Consider the following 18,986-nt stretch of genomic DNA (forward strand, 5'->3'; position numbering starts at 1 on the left):
AACCGAGCTTGTTGATTCAACAACAATATTTAACGAGTGAACGTTTCGAAAACGAGCGTGCAGTTTCGCTCGTGCGAATATGTAATTGAAGCCAGCGATGACATAATGCACTGGTTGGGCCTTTAACAACAAAGTATCGGTTTGTTTTTCCAGCGGCCTCGATTTTTTCCCTATTTCCCTTTCACAAAACAATCGAGGCCATTTCGCTCGATTTTCCCCCCTTATTTTCTCGAAAAATTATCTCTGGCCACCTTCAGCGATTCGTTTAACGTTTCCATCCATTAAGAATCAAGCAGTGAAGCAACGCATCAAAGTTTCGTAAACGCAGCATTATTGAGAAACGTAAATCAGATAATCCGTATACGTGTTATTTTTTTGAAAGTGTACAAAATATAACTAGACTAATATATATGTAGACACTCTGCTAAAGTCTACCACGCAAATCAAAGACGGTAGGTATTCTAATCACGATGCTATAAATACTTCGTTTTCTTAGAATTTCAGCAAATTGTAAAAAATTATAAAAAAACCGTTAAAAAATAGGATATACCAAGGTAAATTGACTGAAAAGAATTGCGAAGGAAATGTTGTGTGGTCCCTTGAGATCGCTTAATCTTAAATAGAATCGCTATACGTATTTTAGCTTCCCCTATACTTTAGGCACTCTATACATATATTCATACAGCATATTTATAAATTATACAAATGGATATTTTCCGAATTGTTGCACTTGCAGAATTATTATTTTATCGATCTTCTGTCTCGCTTCGTCTCTCTCCTTCTTTCTTTCTTTCCTTATCTCCCTTGGCCGTTCTGTAACCGATAGATCATTCACGCTGGCTGACTCGGAATGGTAAAATTATCCAGCTCGGATCAAGGAAAATTCGTAAGTTATTCTTAGGTTAGAAATGTCACAACGTGTGCGTTTTATCCGTAATTTTTCTGACATTTATAGTCGTTTAAGAAATGTATGGTAAGGGGTGATTTGGAATATTACGGTGTATTTGTTACAGGCATAAAGATTTATCGATGAAATAGAATTTTTCTGTATTTCTTGTTACCAAATTTCTCGTTATAAAATTATTTGGGTTAGTTGCAAATATACGAAATTAATCAATATTGTATCTTTATTTCTTATATATTTATATGCGGATTAATGTTGGAATTTTGGGCGTTTGACGAACCTTCACTCGAATTTGCCATTGTGGTTATAGCTGATATTTATTAGTACAAATGTGATTATTACAAGAGGTTACAAGTAACAGCGGCGATCGGATGGTCGAGATGTCGATGACAATGAATTCAGGTTCGATAACGAATCCACGGCCAACGGGACGACGAATGCGATGTGATACACGATCCTGGTTTCACTCTACGTGCAAGTAGTACTCCTCTGAATGGACTCTACCTCAGTCCAAGTGGAACTGCCCTTATATAGTCCTCTCCCCACCTCTCGGGTCAATCTTTGATTTTAAGGAAAGCTATATAATTATTCCATACCTCTGTTAGGTACACGTCCCTCCCGTGTACTACGTTCAGTGACTCGTTATATCACTTCGAGCCCAAGCCCATCGTCATAAACCTTGAACACCCATAACCGGATTAGAACATTACAACTATTTCTTAGTTTTATTACTTAAGTGTAGCTATAGTAAATAGTAGTATAGTAAATAGTAGTAGTATAGTAGATTCTGGACTAGGGTATTGGAGGTTTTTTCCAACATTCCAAAAGAGAGGCTCCGATGTCCTTTCATCTCCGACATATATATACTTCGTTTCGACGTTAATGTCTATATAAAATGATTTATAGAAAACGTATTGTTAATTCAATTATGTTTCTCGCTATATGTGACAAAAATTCCAAGAGTTACTGTCACGTAGCAAACAATCGGTGTGATTCAGCGATCTGAAAAAACGGTGAGTTCTATTCCCTTGTATAACTAAAAAGATTGAAATAATCGGTTTCCAGGAATAATGTCGGCGATGGTCCTTGAGAAAGGTCCTCCGTTTAATGCGATAATGGCGAGAAACAAAGGCGACTTCTCCTAGGCTGGCAACTTTCTCGCTCTCGCGTCTATTTCAACCACGTCTGGCTACATTTTACTACACTCGACGATTAGCATGGATTTCGATTGTTCGTCCAGGATTGCACTCGCTGCTTAATGGACTGTCTCGACTATCTATTTCTCTGCCTCCGCCGGTTTTTGCACCACCAATCTCTGCTGTCTTTCTCTTCTCTTCCTCTCTGAATCTCTCACCTTTTCATTATCCTTTTCACTCCTCTTCTTTAACAATCCACAGCGAAGGCGATCACGTGGAAGCCTGAATTCTTCTTTTAGCGACGAATGAACGAATAAAATGAGAAAATTGCGAGGAACGAGAAGAAGAATCGATAGATATTTGTTGTTTTATCATTGGAAATTTTTGCACCTGCAACGCAAATATACGAAGAGTGGTAAAAATGAAATTTAAGAATAAATACATTTTTATTGCTTGACATTTTACAATTCGAGTAAGGATTTTCGACCATGTAAAGGGAAATTCGAATAGACGAAATACCAGAGATATTCGCGAGCTTGTCCTTCTAAAAAGATGTGTCTACGAGCAGATTGATGGGCTCGTCAAGACGGCGACCAATCTGGATCATCGATACGATGTAGAGAGAATAAAAAGAAGGTTAGTCTCGTGCTATTGGTAGCTTCTGTCGGGGCACCACAGCATGCGTTCTTTTGAGAAAGACGCTTAGGAGCCGAATATTCGAAAATAGAGAAGAATGGAGGAGCATCGAAGCAGTTTAATGCTCGTACCTTTGACGTTGAACGCTGACGATGGAATACGAGTGCTTTGAAGCTCTCGTTATTTGAAATTTCGAAATATCGCGGCAAGCTAATACGGCTATATTTCGTATCTATCTTTTTTTATTAGCAAAATTGAAAATTCAATTGGACACGTGATAAACTTCTTTCGCGATAGTAAACTCTAAAGTTTATTACCGCGGGATTAAAATTTACTAAACAGTTTCCCGAAGCTTTCTATACTCATCTGAAACTCTTCTTACACAAGTAGTAGATTTAATTAAACGGGTCTGCGATGGAAGTAAAAAGTCGTCAAGCAAGAACAAGCGAATAAAATAAAAAGAATTAAAATAGAAAGGAAACGAGAACACGCGCCATGGTAAAATCCTATTTCCACGTTTCTCGTTACATTCTACGATCCTCTCAACCACGACCTTTTGTCGAGGCTCATGATCGAATCTGAAGAAACCACGCTAAAGCGACGCAAGCAATCACTCTCGTCTCTATAAATGATTCGTGTTCCGCAAATATCATCAGGTCCTCACCAGCTGGCCTAGTGATTTACGTTCTTTGAATCGTCATCGAATCGTCGGACGACGATCGCCAGCGGCGTAATGGTTCTCGGCATCTAGGATTGCCCGCGCGAGGAGGCTGGTCCTCGAACGGACGGATAATATTGCGGCACGGGGAGTGAAAGCGACATGGTGAACCCGCTCACGAGGTTACCCATGTACTTTTACTCGATTCAAGCCGTATTATAGTGACTACTTACCCGGCAGTCCCTGGCATAGTTACCACCAGAAATATCGTTGGAAAGCCTGGCCGCTCAGCTCGCTACCCACTCGACGAGCCTACCAGCGAGAGAACGAGTCGCGTCTAACGAACTTTTAGCACAGATTCCTTGGATATTGTTTCCTTCGATCACTGTTATCAAACTTCCTTCATCAACGATATTATTTCTTCGCAGGATTTTTCTCCTTCTTCTTGTTTTGATGTTTGATCAAAAAATATCCATCTGCTCTGATCCCTAGAGGTAAATTAGGAGAGCAAAAGTAGCACGAAAAGAACACGTAACGATCCAGAAGAAGATATTCAACGAAATTGCTTCGCGTAGAAAGATATGAAAATCCCTCGGCACTGAGATATTACAAATCACAAAAGTACGGTCAAAAATACGTGTGTCGTTTAACCTAAGAAAAAGTTACGATATTTGCTCTATTTCACCAACGAGAGTCTGTAATGTAAAGTAAAATTCCTTTAAATCCCATCGAACGAAACGCGTTAAAAATTTTAAAATCTCTCAAGATATAAAAGAAACGAAAAGTTCACCAAGAATTTCCCGCCAATCAATTTTTCGTCTGTTTACCTATTTCTCACAATACCTATCCTAACCACCCGTATTGTAAAAGAGACGTAAAAGATTTTACTGACACAAAACGATTCGAGCATTTTGGATAAAGCTTCGATGTACGCGTCTTCGCGTAATAGATATTCTGGTCTGTGGAAGGTCGATAATGCGCAGACTTGTTTGTCCTACGAGAGAAGCCGTGGAGCTGGAATAAAGGGCTGGCATATGCTGTCGGGGACAATGAGGACGAAATAAGAATCGTCGAAGGGTAGTGCACACCGTTATAGTAGGGACCCATTGACCAAAGCACGTAAACCCTCGCAGCCTGAGCTGTTCTCTGGCCCCTCCGAGATAGGTACGTCTCGATTCTTTTGGCTGCCCTTTTGCCAACGACATCGAACCCTCCAGTCTTTGCCCTCGCCCTCGCCTCATTTTACTAGATCTCCAAGGGCGGTTGGGAATCACTCTGATTCATTCATTCATTCTCACACGTGAGAGAGAAAGAAAGTCAATCAGTGTTCCCAAGCGATAATCAAAGGAAAATCGGAGGGATCACGGAAAGGATGGAACGATCGTTTGAAAGATTTTCATTTGACGCGTTTCATCGTCTTTCTGCGAGAGGTGAGTTTTTTGAATAAGTTTTTTAAGTATTTTGCAGTCGGTAATTTTATTGTTCAGCTTCTGATGTTTATGGATGTTAAATATGGAAGAAACGCGTGACATTTATTGCACGATAGATATGTGCATATAAAATATGAAAATATGCAAAATACGTGATATATTACGTATTGTCTCTAGGTTGCGATATTCGTACACACAGAATAATATCTATCTGTTCTTTGAAACATAGTGGCTTTTAAAAAAAGATCTGACAAATCCTTTGGCGTATAGAAATCTTCAAAAATTGTGACTCTGATCGAGATTCTAATCGAGACTCTAACCGAAGAAAGAAATAGAATTTTCAAAGTCCTTCTGTAAAGAATTCTTCTTTAGACGAAAAGATGCAAGCTTGTGTTCTTAGTTTTCGTTTCGTCATTCTACCGTTCGTATTGCAAGTTATATAATTTTGTCTACGTAGTTACGATCATTGTAGCGTTTCGTACATAGCCTTCAATAGGTTGTACGTAATAGTCGGTTATGAGTAATGGAATGATTATATAAACCATCGATTGACTGTGAATGAATAGGGCTCCCGTAGACTGTTCGAAATTGTCAGATACCAAAAGGTTTACATCTGTTCTGTTAGTAGCGTGTACAACTATAATTTAACACCTTAAATTACGTTTCATTTCTGTTTTAATGGTTCGACACGTTTCATGTCTGTTCGAATCAACTTTCTAAATGTAATCGATACAGTTTCAGTATAGAAATAAATCAAACTTGATTCATGACCTGGCATGAAAATTAATTAATCTCGCGAGGGAACGTAAGATACCGTTTTGGCAAGGACGAAGTCAAAACTTGCGCAACATTTATATACGTATATGTATTCACTAGATTTATATTTATATTCATTAGTCGACTATTATGTCTCCTAGTTAAATAATAAGAATCATTATGGTTATAAAACAACCCTGATCAAGCCGGTAGGCACGTAACAAAAGATAAATATAGGTTGGTATCGTGTGTTGTGTTCTTTCAAAATAATACACGTGTTAATACACGTGTTAATACACGTGAATATTAATAATCGATAAAAGCGAAATTTTCTTTTCACAATTCATGAAATATTCGATACTTGCAACGATTCTATATAATTAGTATAATTTTAATTTACGATTCAAACAAATTACAACGACTCGTCTATAATACACGTATCCACACTTTGTCCAAACAACCGAATTCGTTTCCATTCGAAAGTTCCCTCCCAAAGAAGAAAACTGCCGCGCAGAAGAATACTGGAAAGTCGGTTTCACTTTACCTCTAGAGCCGTTCCACTTTTCCTCGAAAAGTGTCGAGGAAAATGAGTCGTCGATGGATTGGCAACAATGAAATCCCAGATGGTTTCAGGACACATTTGCCACCCTCTTCTTCGATCAGCATCCTCGTGCAACGACTAAAACCGGATCCATACGTACAATACCCCTCACAAGTAATCCGTACGTCGATCGATCTGTATAGCAAGAGATTGTTAGTTTTACCGAATTGTATAAATCAAGAGGGAATTAATCATTTACTATCTGTTTACGGAAACAATATTAAATTTTAGTTATTTGAAATTACCTAACTATCTGAACTATATAAATTATCAGTTTAACGAGCTTCAACTATTACTTGCTTCGAGGTTACCTTTCGAAGATAAATTTTTGCACACGATAATATTCTGTATACTCTATCAATACGCGAATACAGCGTGAATTCTGCTTTAGGTAACATTAAAATTATCGGAATACTCAGATTGCTTATTGATTTATTTTACAATTCTCTCTAGTAACTTTACAGATTTAAATCGGTTTATTTTGACGGCAATTCTTTGTTATTGTTCAAAAACACGAATAAAAGTCTGTTCCTTTTGTGTTATCTTCTCATACAGCTATCATCCGGTGCAAGTTTTGTACGTTCAATCGTCGATAAATAATCCTAGCGTTAATCATAAGCAATGAAAATCATCGTAAATCCTCTTGTCCGTAATTACACTAAATTGCATCCTGTGAAAAATAACCAAATATCCAAATACTTTTGAACCGTAGTGTATAATAGTATATCGTACGTACAATGGTTAGGTCTGAACGAGGAGAACGAAGCGGAGGTCGACGAAGTACGAGGGGTTCTTCCCTCGTTCTTATTCCATCTACCACCCACAGAGGCGGATCGTCACAGGATCCGAAATGCGGGACCAGGGATGAACGTGTCCCCAGGATCCCATGCTTCTCTTCCTCGCTCGAAACTGTACCGGTCGATTCGATTCTCCTGTTACACGGTCGCCAAGCAAAAACATGAGAAAGTGAGAGCCTTGGCTTTCCTCGAGAAATTTGTTATGGTTCAATTAACCCGATGGGTTGGTAATATCGTTTCGAGTGACGCATTCTTCGTGGATTTCATCGAGTCGTTCGATGGACAACTTGCCTTTCGACAAGCTTTGTTACCTTGGTTACCTATATATTTGCTGTATCATTAATAGAGCATGACGTTTGTTTCATTATTTTAATTACTTATTATTACTCAGTATTATTTCAATAATTTTATTATTTCATTTTGACGAGTGAAAATTTCAATGTACAAGAATGTAGAGAATGGACACAATGCGTAAGAATATACAAAATATCGAAAGTAAAGTAATCGTTGCGATATCTAACCAGCGAAACAAATTTATTTCTTCGGTTATATTAATAAAAATATGAATTTGTATAAACGTTCGGTGTCTATATTAGCGAGCAATTTCTCTAGAAAATTTATTTCTATATTGCAAAAGTTTACATTTAAATTAATAGATTATTATCAGAGATAGTTGATATGGAAGTTTCGTTTGAAGAGGAATTCGGAGAACTTTCGAAACGAACATTTCTGTGAAATATTTTGAAAATGATTCGAGTTAAATTAGGTTTGAGGTTAATGAGGGATTTCTCTTTACCTCGTGTAACATAAGAATTTGTGTATCGATACATATTCTCTTGTTGAATGTATCTCATGTGGAACTTGATCGCCATCGAGGGTGAAACTCGAGGATGCAAAAAGTTCATCAGAACTTCGCTCGTATATACGTCATGCGTACCGATGATTAACTCTCTCGCTAAAAAAGTTGGCAGTCTTTTGCAAGAGCACGGTATTAAAGCACATATTCGACCTGGAATTAAACTTTAGATTACACCATTGAGAAATTACGACAGAAATTACATAATCGACAAGTCGAATCTAATTTACTACACCGAAAAGCGCGTTTATAAAATTACGTAAACATCATATTTATCGATATAAAATGAAAGTTTAAAAAAACTTACGCTATGCTACGTTGCATTATGCTATGTCGCATTGAACTATATTTAACTATGCTCGTATTGTATCGTACGGTATGGTACACTATGCTACGTTTCATTATGCTATGTAGCAACATTTGGTGGACTAGGTTACTCTATTAATTACATACCACACAATGTTACGCTACGATACGTTGCATTGCACTACGTTACGTTGCACGACATTGTATTACACTAAGTCGTATGATAGTGCGTTACACTACGGTAGGTTGCATTATCTTACGTTGCTGTATGCTTCGTTGCACTACAATACATCGCATTTTACTATTCTTCGTTGTATAATAGCTACCTATTACGCTAAACTCCACATTATCTTATGCCACTTTGCGTACTGTTAACCATCGTCTATTCGCGTGACGTCTCCCTATACGCTGTCCTACGTCACCTAATCCCATTCTACTTCACCATGCATTAAATCCTTCTACGCTACATCATCCTACATCCGACGTGTTGCTAAATAAATTAACACCCCGCGCCAAACACCGCTATTAGTACACAATGATAACTTTCATGGAGGGCCTATAGGCGCTGTTCGCAATCAAAGGGTTAACCATCATCAAGACACATCGAGCTCGGTCACGCAGTTAAAGATTGGCCTCGATCTAACGAGCGAAGATTGGCCTCAATCTAACGAAGAAAGTATACAGCGCGAAGCCCTCTTCGATAAACAAAAGCAAAGCACACACACAGTATCAGAAAAGAGAAATATAATGTCAGAAATATGATAATCGGGTGACGATGATTGGTCGGATCGTTCATTTTGGCGCCAAAGATTATCGTTCGTCGATGACTCGCGCGAAGTTGAATGTTAATTTAATCGAAGCGCATACGAGCCTGTAATCGGGAAGATTTATGAGAAACCAGTTTGGCCGGCCTCTCTTAACTTGATAATGTTAACGAAGGCCAATTTTGGCGTAACAACGATAAGATCGATGTTATATACGTCCCTTGAGAATTCTTGAGCGACAACCTGCCCGTATATAGCGATCTCCAACGGCGAACTGGACGACAAATTTATAATTATATAGGGCTTATTAGGGCGGATAGTTATTTGCACTACGTCCTTTTAATTTTAATATTCGCCAATCCCTAAACAGATCAGTCGAATCAAACTTCGTCCATTATTGATATTAGATCAGAGAACGATCAAAGTATAGTACCAGAGAATATTGTTCCGAAAGATTTTTCCATCAAGATAAAAAATATATGAAAAGACATGTAAAAAAGATAAGCCAGGTTTTATCCCTGTATTTTACAAAAGTTCGTTCAAATTACTAAAAATTCAATTCTCTAGCTACTAAATTTTCCTAGAATTTGTATAATAAATTAGAAGTTAGTTATTTTTATTGATCTGATAACTCTAGTTACTAACTGGTTAAAGAACTAGCAAGAATCACTACTCTCGCTAACGGTTATAATAATTGGCAAATTTTTAAAGAAAGTTTTGAAGTATCGAAGAAAGACGAGCTTCGCCTTCTTTGTACTTACCTACTTCATCTGTAAACAATTTTCTCAGGGAAAATCGAGATGCATGGAGGCGATTGTTCTCGGATTGATATCTTTCTAATCGATCGAGTGTCTGGATGCCACCTGGTCGACCTAGTAGTACAGTTAGACAAGTGGGAGTGGGTATTAACATCGTGGCTCAGGAGGATCGAGGTTAACGATAAGTTCTCCGTTCGCGGACTAATAAACGTCTGGGAAAGGGACAACCACCAAGATGTCGAGGACGGCGATATCGAACCATTCGATTACGCTGAGATATAGCAGTTTGCGAAAGTTCGAGTTTAATTGAGCTTCTCTTGGAAATTTAAACCTTCCACTTCCTCCGTACCTACTACGACAAAGACTGACACGTTGAATTAAGTATTTTCCATCTGTCACGCGTAACATGTCGATCGATATCAAACCTAGGTATAGTTGAATTTCTTTCCAATTCTTCACAATGTATTTTATATAAGTTTAGCTCGAATGTATCGATCAATCTGTTGCTGTTATCTAATTTTTAAAAGACGATGATCTACTTCAAAGGATATTGAATAATAGAAAAAGTGCTAGAAAAATCAAAGTATAACGAAATTATCTTATAATCAATCTTTTGCAAGGATGATAGTTATATCTTAGACAATTTTAACGTTTTTACTTGAAATTAAACAGGTAGAGTCGGAGAAAAGAAAATTGTAAATTTGAGAAAATGAATTTATCCGTCGTAGGCAAAAGGAGCGTTCCGATCGTAGATTGCAACTGTACAATATTTGTGTTTTCACGGAAGTAAGAGATTTCTGTCATTTGTTCGGATGAAATTGTTGAATGTTAATCGTTCGTTCTCGTATACTTCGAGTCTGTCTTCTATAGAAACGGAGGACGGCTACAGGGACGTCGAGGACAACGATATCGATTCGTAAAATTTAGAACATGTAGACAGGAGACTCGTATCGGATTCGCATCCAAGTTCTATATTTACAGGCGAACAAATATTCAATAGAAATAGGAAATGAAATCACGCACACATACACGGATATAGAATATCCTTTGCTTTACAAAATTCGATTCTTTATCACGTACGCTCGGTTCCAGTAAGAGCTCGAACAGAAATTCCAAGTGGAACGGAGATTTAAAGGGCCGGCCGATTCGCGTGGAAGAATTTCAGGAGTAGAGCGTACCGGTTCCACAACCTGGAAACGATCACGAGCCGTGCAGTTTCGTCCATGCAAGAACGGCGACGCTTTAATACGCGGATAGAGCAGGAATCTCGTTGTGGTTCTGCTCCAATAGCCTGACGGCTGGTTTTCTCGTATGTTCGGTAACACCTACGGTTCTGATCGATTTATGGACGATGTTAACATAACTAACAAACGTCACTGACACACGTCGACGCACGTTTAAGTTGTTATTTCCTTTCTTTCCTTTCTATTTTTCTCTTTCTCCTGGTTGAAGATCCACGATCAGTTGGAGTTGCTTGAATAATTCGAAATACTTAAAAATTATTAGATAGAATTCCAATTACGATAGCTGATCAATGTAATTTAATTTGATAAGAAAAATTTGATATTTTCGTTTTCCCTTCCCTTTCTTTTTCTCTCTTTATTCTGTCTGGTACAATTGTTAGCGTGGTGTAAGGTTAATAAAATGTAGTTCTCGAGTAGATCGAGTGTGTTCGAGCTCGTCGAAGTAATCGAATTAGCCGGTATAATCGAGCAGTCAGCTCGCTCCGTTGGAACATGTGTTACACGGACAGAATTTCGATTACCCTGTAATAGGAACGTAGCGCTTAATAATTTCAACGTGTCCAGAAATGTTATTGTTCTCTAGTCTTATTACTTTCCCGGGGAAAAGACAATGCTATTTCGAGAAATGGAAAAATGCTTGTATTCTTTTTACGTGTCGTTTGATTTATATTACAAATATATCATATATATATACGTATTCATATCTGCAAAGACCAAAAACGAATTATACTGAAATATTGTCTTTGTTAATTTTTAGTTGCATAATCGTAAAAGTTTGTATTCCATAAATAGATTAAATTGATAGGTCGAAAGTGCAACACTTTGACGGCCAATGAAAAACGATGCGGTTTTGTAATAAATTACGAAAGCGCGAGTGCAGGAAGTATATTTTCTATATTCGTAGTAAACGGATGTTATCCCCGAAGGCTAGCGTCCCACGTGCGACACACCAGTCGTCAAAGTAAGCAAGCAAGTACGTTCAACAGCCTTTGTCCGTATTCAGTGCCCTGTACACGTGCTGACGGTTTCTACGGAGTTGGCTCGATTAAGACGCGTAGCTGTTTCTACCTAGGGTAAGAACATTACATGCAAATACGTGGAACGATAGTCAGGCGTTGTCGCATACGAGGCTATACAGGCTTGCTTTCCACCAACGGATCCTGATAATAATTTCTCAATGAAAAATATCACCGATATTTCCACTGGAACTCAATATTTCGAAGAATTTTTCGATATCGGGAACTGATACACTTTAATCGGCTATTGAAACAGTTTTCTTCTTCTTCCTTCTATTTTTTAAATTCCTCGAACATGCTCTGGTCCTCGTGCGATAGAAACGATACAAAATAATTAAAAAATAAGGGCAGTGAAAAGTATCGAGTTTGCGTTAAATATCAACGGATATTTTTAAGATGTCTTTCACCGACGAACGTTATAAATTAAAAAATTGGCGAAGGGACATTATGTCATAAACGGTATTCTTTAGAATTTATCATAAAATTCACGATGCCCTATATCATCACGTTACGACACACGAATCTCTGAAAAATAGATTATCTTTTGAGAACTTCCACATCCATCGTATATGAGTGAAAACGAAAAGAGTAGTAGTTGATCGACTGCTCATAAAACTTTACATAATAATATATTCGCTTCCAAACATATAAAGCGACGATACGAAAACAAGCTCGTAGTCGTTTTCGCGTGGGAAACGCTGAAAAATTTCAATCAAATTTTGTACCATTTTATTTCCACAAAAATGGCGTCTTTATTGTACGAAGATGTAAACATACACTGCTGGTCACAAGTATTTGAACGTTTCGTGGCGTTAACATAAATCGAATGCTTTACTCTCTTTGTATTCTTTCAATTATCTTATCATAAATCCAAAAATTCATTCGTATCCTATGTACCTTATAACGCAAAATACCATTAGAGTAGAATATCAATAGAGTAAAATCCGTGAATGTATCGAAATAATCGTAACATATACGCGTCCTGGTACTTACAGCCGACAGTGTAGCTGCTTAAATTAAAACGAAAACATACCGACAAAGAGGGGACAAAAGGTGAACCAAGTGAAACTTGGGGGCGGAAAGGAAGAATCGAAACGAAAGGTATCGTCGGTCGAGCGACGACCGAAGATCCTCCTCGAGTTGTGTGTGAAACGATGGCTCGAAAAGAAAAAAAAAAAAAAAAAAAAAAAAAGAAAAAACGAGGCAAAGTGAGGTGAAGAGAGCTGACCTACTGTGGCAAGTGGCTCAGGGACGTCGCTGTCCAAATCGTCCCCCCGAACGTCCTTCTCCCTCCTCTTCTAGACCTTCTCCTCATCCGGTACCACACACACAGTATTCAGGTCTTTCTCTCTCTTTCTATCCTGTTTCAGAACCCTCTTGTGGCTACTCTACCATTCCATCTGTGCCTCCTTTCCCTCGTTGCCTTCACCCTTTGCCCTCGACCGTGCTCTATGAGGTCGATAACGGCTATCAAAAAATGAAATGAATACACACGAAGGCTTTCCAAGCCTGGGAACTGGAATGCATTGTTTGGTCTGGCGTATAGAATGTAAGGCTGGGTGTGGACTCATCCTTGGACTGTCTGTTTAAAATGGCACCATGGCAGTGAAGAAAGAATCGAAGCAACGAATGGACCGCGGATGTTTATGCATTTATGGACAATTGAAATATAAAGGAAGCTTTCTCACTGTGTGTGTGAGGGAGTCGACCCACCATTTCGACCCCACGTATTTTTAAACTGAAATTGAATATACAGAGTGAGAGATTTATTGCAGGAAATTTTGATCCGGAGGATTTTCAAAGTAAAACTCGAATACAAAACGTATTTATCCCTCCAATCTCAGTTTGCGAAGTTTTATAGAAACAAAGAATAGGGCAACGAAACAGCGATACAGTTCCTAAATATACTACGTACAGAGATAAATAGTATTAATTAAAGTGGTGCAACGAAAATAAATAGATATATACGTATTTATAAGATAGCTTTCTATTTCGATAAAAGTTAAAATTAATTTTATCGGAAGACATTGCACGCTTAAGAATGGCACAAATAAATCGAAAACCGTTTACTTGCTAGTCGTAACGTTAAAAGCAGAACTCGTTATAAAAAGGTATTAATGCCATGATCCGGATTTACTCGACTGCAAAGAAAGACCAACTCGTATTTATTTGCAACGTAAATACCTGCGTACTCCGTATAGGAGACAGAACGGAAAAACATTGATGCCGGCCAGAGTTACGGCGGACTTTCATGATCTGTTTCGCCCCTTTCCACGCGGTTCTTACGGCTTTTTCGCGGCGGAACGCCCACCGGAGGAAAGTGAATCATGCCGCGGCCGAGTGAAAAGTAACCAGTGAAAAGTGGCGAGTGCCCGGGTGGAATGGAGATTTGAAAGTTTCTGCCTTTAGCTTCTAACGCCGATTTTCACCTCGACAACGTGGCCACCGACGACGATTGACAATCGAAAGTAGTTAGCTGAAAGCTGGTCTTCTTTCCATCTTGGCTGTCTAGCGGCGAAATGATCGCGTGCTCGATACCTCCGCGCTCCTTTCGATCGAATAATATAAAATAGAGCAAGCAGTGATCAGACTGTGTTGAGAGAAACGTAGAATTGCTGATTTCAATTAGTTTTCTTCGTCGAATAATTTCGCTGTAAATATAATTCACATACAAAATGATATAATACGTTAATTTAGGATAATAATATATTCTATGCGCGATATTTCATACGCTAACAAACGATGCTTGAATAAATTGTCGAGACATATTAGAAAGATCGATTTTAAGGTACAGAGCAAAAATCAATCGAAATCTCCTTTAAATGAATATTTTTAAGAAAAAATTGCGAAGGGAGCGAACATAAAATGTCAACGATTTTCTGTTTCTTTATGTTTGCCTTGTACCAATCTTCCTTTCATTTTTTGGTTTCAGATGTCCTTTATTTGAACCGTGCTCAGGCCTCGCTGCCTGAACAAAACGAGCTATGTCGACGAGTAAGTAGCACGTCAATACATTCTTCTACGACTACCATTGTATCCTCTCTGTTATCGTCCTTCTTTGTTCAGTTTCATTCATTTCGATACTTTTTCGAACCTAACAGAATGATCTATCGTAATCTTGTGAAACAGAAATGAATGAAAAATCATTATGTAATACAGATATATCTAATGTATTTTCGATAACAAGAAGAAACAAAATCTCGAAGTATTAACAGTGAGAATCCTTTTATGTAAAGAACAGGCGCTTGAAACGCGGATTTGTTTCTCACAAAAAGGAAGTTGTGTGTTGGTTCTATCTCGAGTTACATCACGACTCGGCGTGCGTATCGAGCGCATCTTCAGCCAGTAGTTTGCTTTGGAATCGGCTCGTATACACGCGAATCGTTCGCTACACCGCGCCATTTGTAATAACGCGATAATTAGTAAACGAGACCGCGCCAAAGTGATCCGCGAAACCTGTTTTCCTGTTTACGCTCGCCTCAGTTTGATCTTTAACAGTCTCTCCTGGCCTTCGCGCTAGCTCGTACCGGAATTCTATAAATTCCTCGCCAATGCATGTTGATTCGGCGGTGTCTTCACCGAATACGATTCTTAAATCGAACGTACGCTATTGCTTAAAAATATCCACACGCATGTACCTCTTTCATACGACCATGGTCGTTATCTACCTTCCATTTCGATTTTCTTCTTAATACAAATTTTACAATGAACAAATAAATTGTACAGATAATAATAAATGTAATAAATTAGTAGAAGCATAAAAATTCGTACATCGAGTCTCGTAAGATCTTTGTAAAACATTTTTGTAAGACGTCGATCTGTAAATTCATGGCAATTTGAGTCGATAGGAAAGCTGCTTAAACTCTGTACAGTCGCTCGATCTTGTTAATTTCTCGAGGAAGAAATTGCTTTCACTTTTCCGCATCGTCTCCTAGTGCGAAAGCATCTTCGAGGAAAATTGACGCGGCTAGATAATTCCTAGTTAGTCTTCGGGAATGTTTAACCCTTCCTTTATGGGGTCTACGGTAATCGATAGTATTTTACTAACGAGGACGAAGAAGCAGCAACCGGCAATTCGCATCCGTGGCATCGCGTAGCTATTGTGAATATGCGAAAGTGACATCACTCGTCCTCGGTTACATAAAGATATCGTCGCTAATATCGACGATCCTAATGCATTTATTACGCGAACATCGCCTGTGTGTCGTTTCTATTTCACTCTTCTCTGTAGCCTTGTTAAAAACATTCCCTAACGAATTTTGCCGCAAAGCTCTTTTGTACGCGACAACGTGTGACGTTAATGGTGATTTTTATTCTAATTGAATTTCGTGTTTAAAACCGAGCTGTTCTCGTATACAATCCTTTACAGTTACGCTGTAGAGGGGAGCGATTTAGTTAGCGAACTTGTCACTTGCAGTACTCCTATACTCTCCTTCCCTAGACCCATACCCGTACACTTCCGGCTTAATCTATTCAAACTCGGCAGAACTCTTGCAGCCCTTCCCAGGTACCGCTTATTGTCCCATACAAAAGTTCTCGATTATCCAAAGTATACTATTAACTTAACTATAAATCGAATTAAAAACACGTTTCTCTCTTCAATGGACATTTCATAAAAAATATCTGCTTTCTGATAAATTTTTATCGTGAAATCGCTGTCATCTGCCAACGTTAATTAATTCTTTGCATTCGTTGAAGTTTCCACTTCTTTGTCTCGTACACTTATTACGCATTTCGAAAGTTTGAGTAGTTTCGAATCTAACGGGTCTAGATCCTTCCTTATTTCTTACGAATCACAGGCTATGTTCTTCTGGCGAATATACTGATTCATACGGAACAAATTCGCAGAGAACATTGGCCAAGAACGTTCGGATTATTGGTTCCACGGGAGAAACGAAAGGCAGCGCCGCTTCCGGGATTGCGCAAGCACGCGGCGATACTGAACGGGAAAGCGCACAATGGGCGAGAAAAGGCGTGGGTATACGTAGACGCGACCATCGAAATGGTTATTTTCGACGGTGAGGTCGTCTAGGACGCATAAAACGAGCGTTCGAGGACATCCTTCGCGTACACCAACTCTCACTCTGTTCCTCGATTCTATGCCAAGCCCACGGGAGACATAACCCCGTGTGACCTCCGTGATTTCCTACTCGACCACCACAATCGGGACCATCCTTTCTGCTTCATAGAGAATATAAATATATTATGTGATACACGATGTTCCAGTGACGACTTGCAATTAGAACGAATTAATGGAAGTAGATCGTTACTAGATCGCGGATCTTTATGCAGATTCATAATTGATTAAATAAAAGCTAAAGAGAGGCTCGTAGTTACTTCGTAGCTTGCTTTGCTTCATGCAAATTCATAGTTCTATGAACATAAATGTTTAAATAAGGCTAAGGAGACGTTTGTTTTAAAAATTCTAGCAAGTACGACAGTTTAGAGATTTTATATATTTCTTAGTGTACTTTACATGTTGCGTAATTATCGATTATTGTAAAGACCCTAGTATTATTCTATTAGCGTGAACAGAACAATAGTATAATAGTATAAACTTGAACATTGCAATTTTAAGTGGTTGAGTCAGCAAATAAATTAATTACGTAGCTCGTGTTATTCTGAGTGATCCCTCAGTTCAGTCGAAACTCGTCGACAGATTAAAATTATTGTCACAGTGAAACTAAATACGAGATAATCCTTGAGTAATTAAAACGAGATTATTTATTATTCATTTGTATTCATACATTCCTCCATTGTGTTTTAATTGTGCATGTACATACTTACATGTTCTACTTTCGTATCTCTGTTTCTTTATTCTCTGTTTACCACTACGTCTGGCAATACGAACCGCGAAAAGGTTAATACGTATTCCTAATGGTCAGACGGTTTTCCTTCCATTCTAACGAGCCGGTTATGATTCAGTGGCGTGAATAATCGTAGAAAGTCGCTACCCGATTTCGTTTGTTTTCGTGGAAAACCTGGGACCTTGTTTCTTCTGGGTGTCCTATTTTTTTTCTACCATCGAAATTGTGCAAGTTAACACGTTACGCACGGGTCACCGAGTTTTCCGTATTTTCTGCTCCGTTAGTAATCTCTACGCTCACGAGGGATATCGCGCGCTTTCTTCGTCGATCTTTATTGAACGTGGTTAAAATAAATTTCAGAGTCGTAGATTCTTTTCCTTCGGTTTACCTTGGGAATTATTTTATTTACCTTGGAAGTTACTACAGCGCAACCTCTATTATCCGAATATCGGTTTTCCGAACATCGGTTAGTCTGGTAAATATTGTGCATATTCATTCGACTGTGAGATACAAGCTAGTATACTGTAACGTCCCCGTGAATTGGGGAAAACGTAATCCGCTTAATGATTGAAAATTATTATATATTATATTAATATAAAATCAGGTTAACGATCATGATTATCGATTATTCGATAACCAGTAATCAATGATTAACGAGTAAGGAAAGTATTAAAAGTCGTTGTAACCAATGGCCATGATTAATTTCTTAATCATTCATCGTGAAACGATTACATTTTTTATCACGATTGCAGTCCGTAATTTTCCTGTAATAACGACGCTATGGATATTTCAGTTGTACCGAGTCGTAGAACGCTAAGGCAATCAGAATTATGTGAGAAAGTTTATAAACACATACGATAAAACGTATTGTACAATTTTCAAAATGTACAAATACACGTTACAGACCCTTATAGAATATAAATGAATCACCGAATGATTTAAGAATTATGATTTTTCATGTAGAACATAATTTTAATGCGAGTCATTCGATTATCCAAAAAATTCGATTATCCCATTGCGAACACAATCCTCTTCTTTTGGCAAACAATAATCCACTTGTGTAATGAGACTAAAAAATTGATAGAAAGTGAAGTTGATCGATTTGGCTTGTGGCAGGTTTAGCCGCAGAGAATTGTTTGTGATATACTACGTCAATTTTTCTAGAGAGTTTTGCTTAAGAAAAAGCATTTCTTTCGTTTGCTAAAAACACAGCCAATGAATCCTTTCATATTTTTCCACTTCGTCAGTCGGAAAACGGGTTTGCTCGATAATTCGAGAAATTGAAAACGGTGGACCTGTGGTATCGCGCGATCAGGT

At 38.3% G+C, this 18,986-nt stretch overlaps 1 protein-coding gene across 9 annotated transcripts in view; it reads left to right on the forward strand.

Moving 5' to 3' along the window:
• Positions 1–18,986, forward strand: part of LOC126869922 (origin recognition complex subunit 2) — a 113,618-nt gene that overhangs the window by 51,447 nt on the left and 43,185 nt on the right. For 8 of the 9 annotated variants that reach the window (XM_050627129.1, XM_050627127.1, XM_050627125.1 and 5 more), the window contains one exon: positions 14,795–14,856. The gene's annotated coding sequence lies outside the window, so the exon portion shown is untranslated. Of the gene's footprint in view, positions 1–14,794; positions 14,857–16,710; positions 17,202–18,986 lie in introns of those variants that run through there. The other variant, XM_050627124.1, reaches the window with a different exon arrangement.

The sequence above is a fragment of the Bombus huntii genome, chromosome 10 (assembly GCF_024542735.1).
Source record: "Bombus huntii isolate Logan2020A chromosome 10, iyBomHunt1.1, whole genome shotgun sequence".
Lineage (NCBI taxonomy): Eukaryota > Metazoa > Arthropoda > Insecta > Hymenoptera > Apidae > Bombus > Bombus huntii.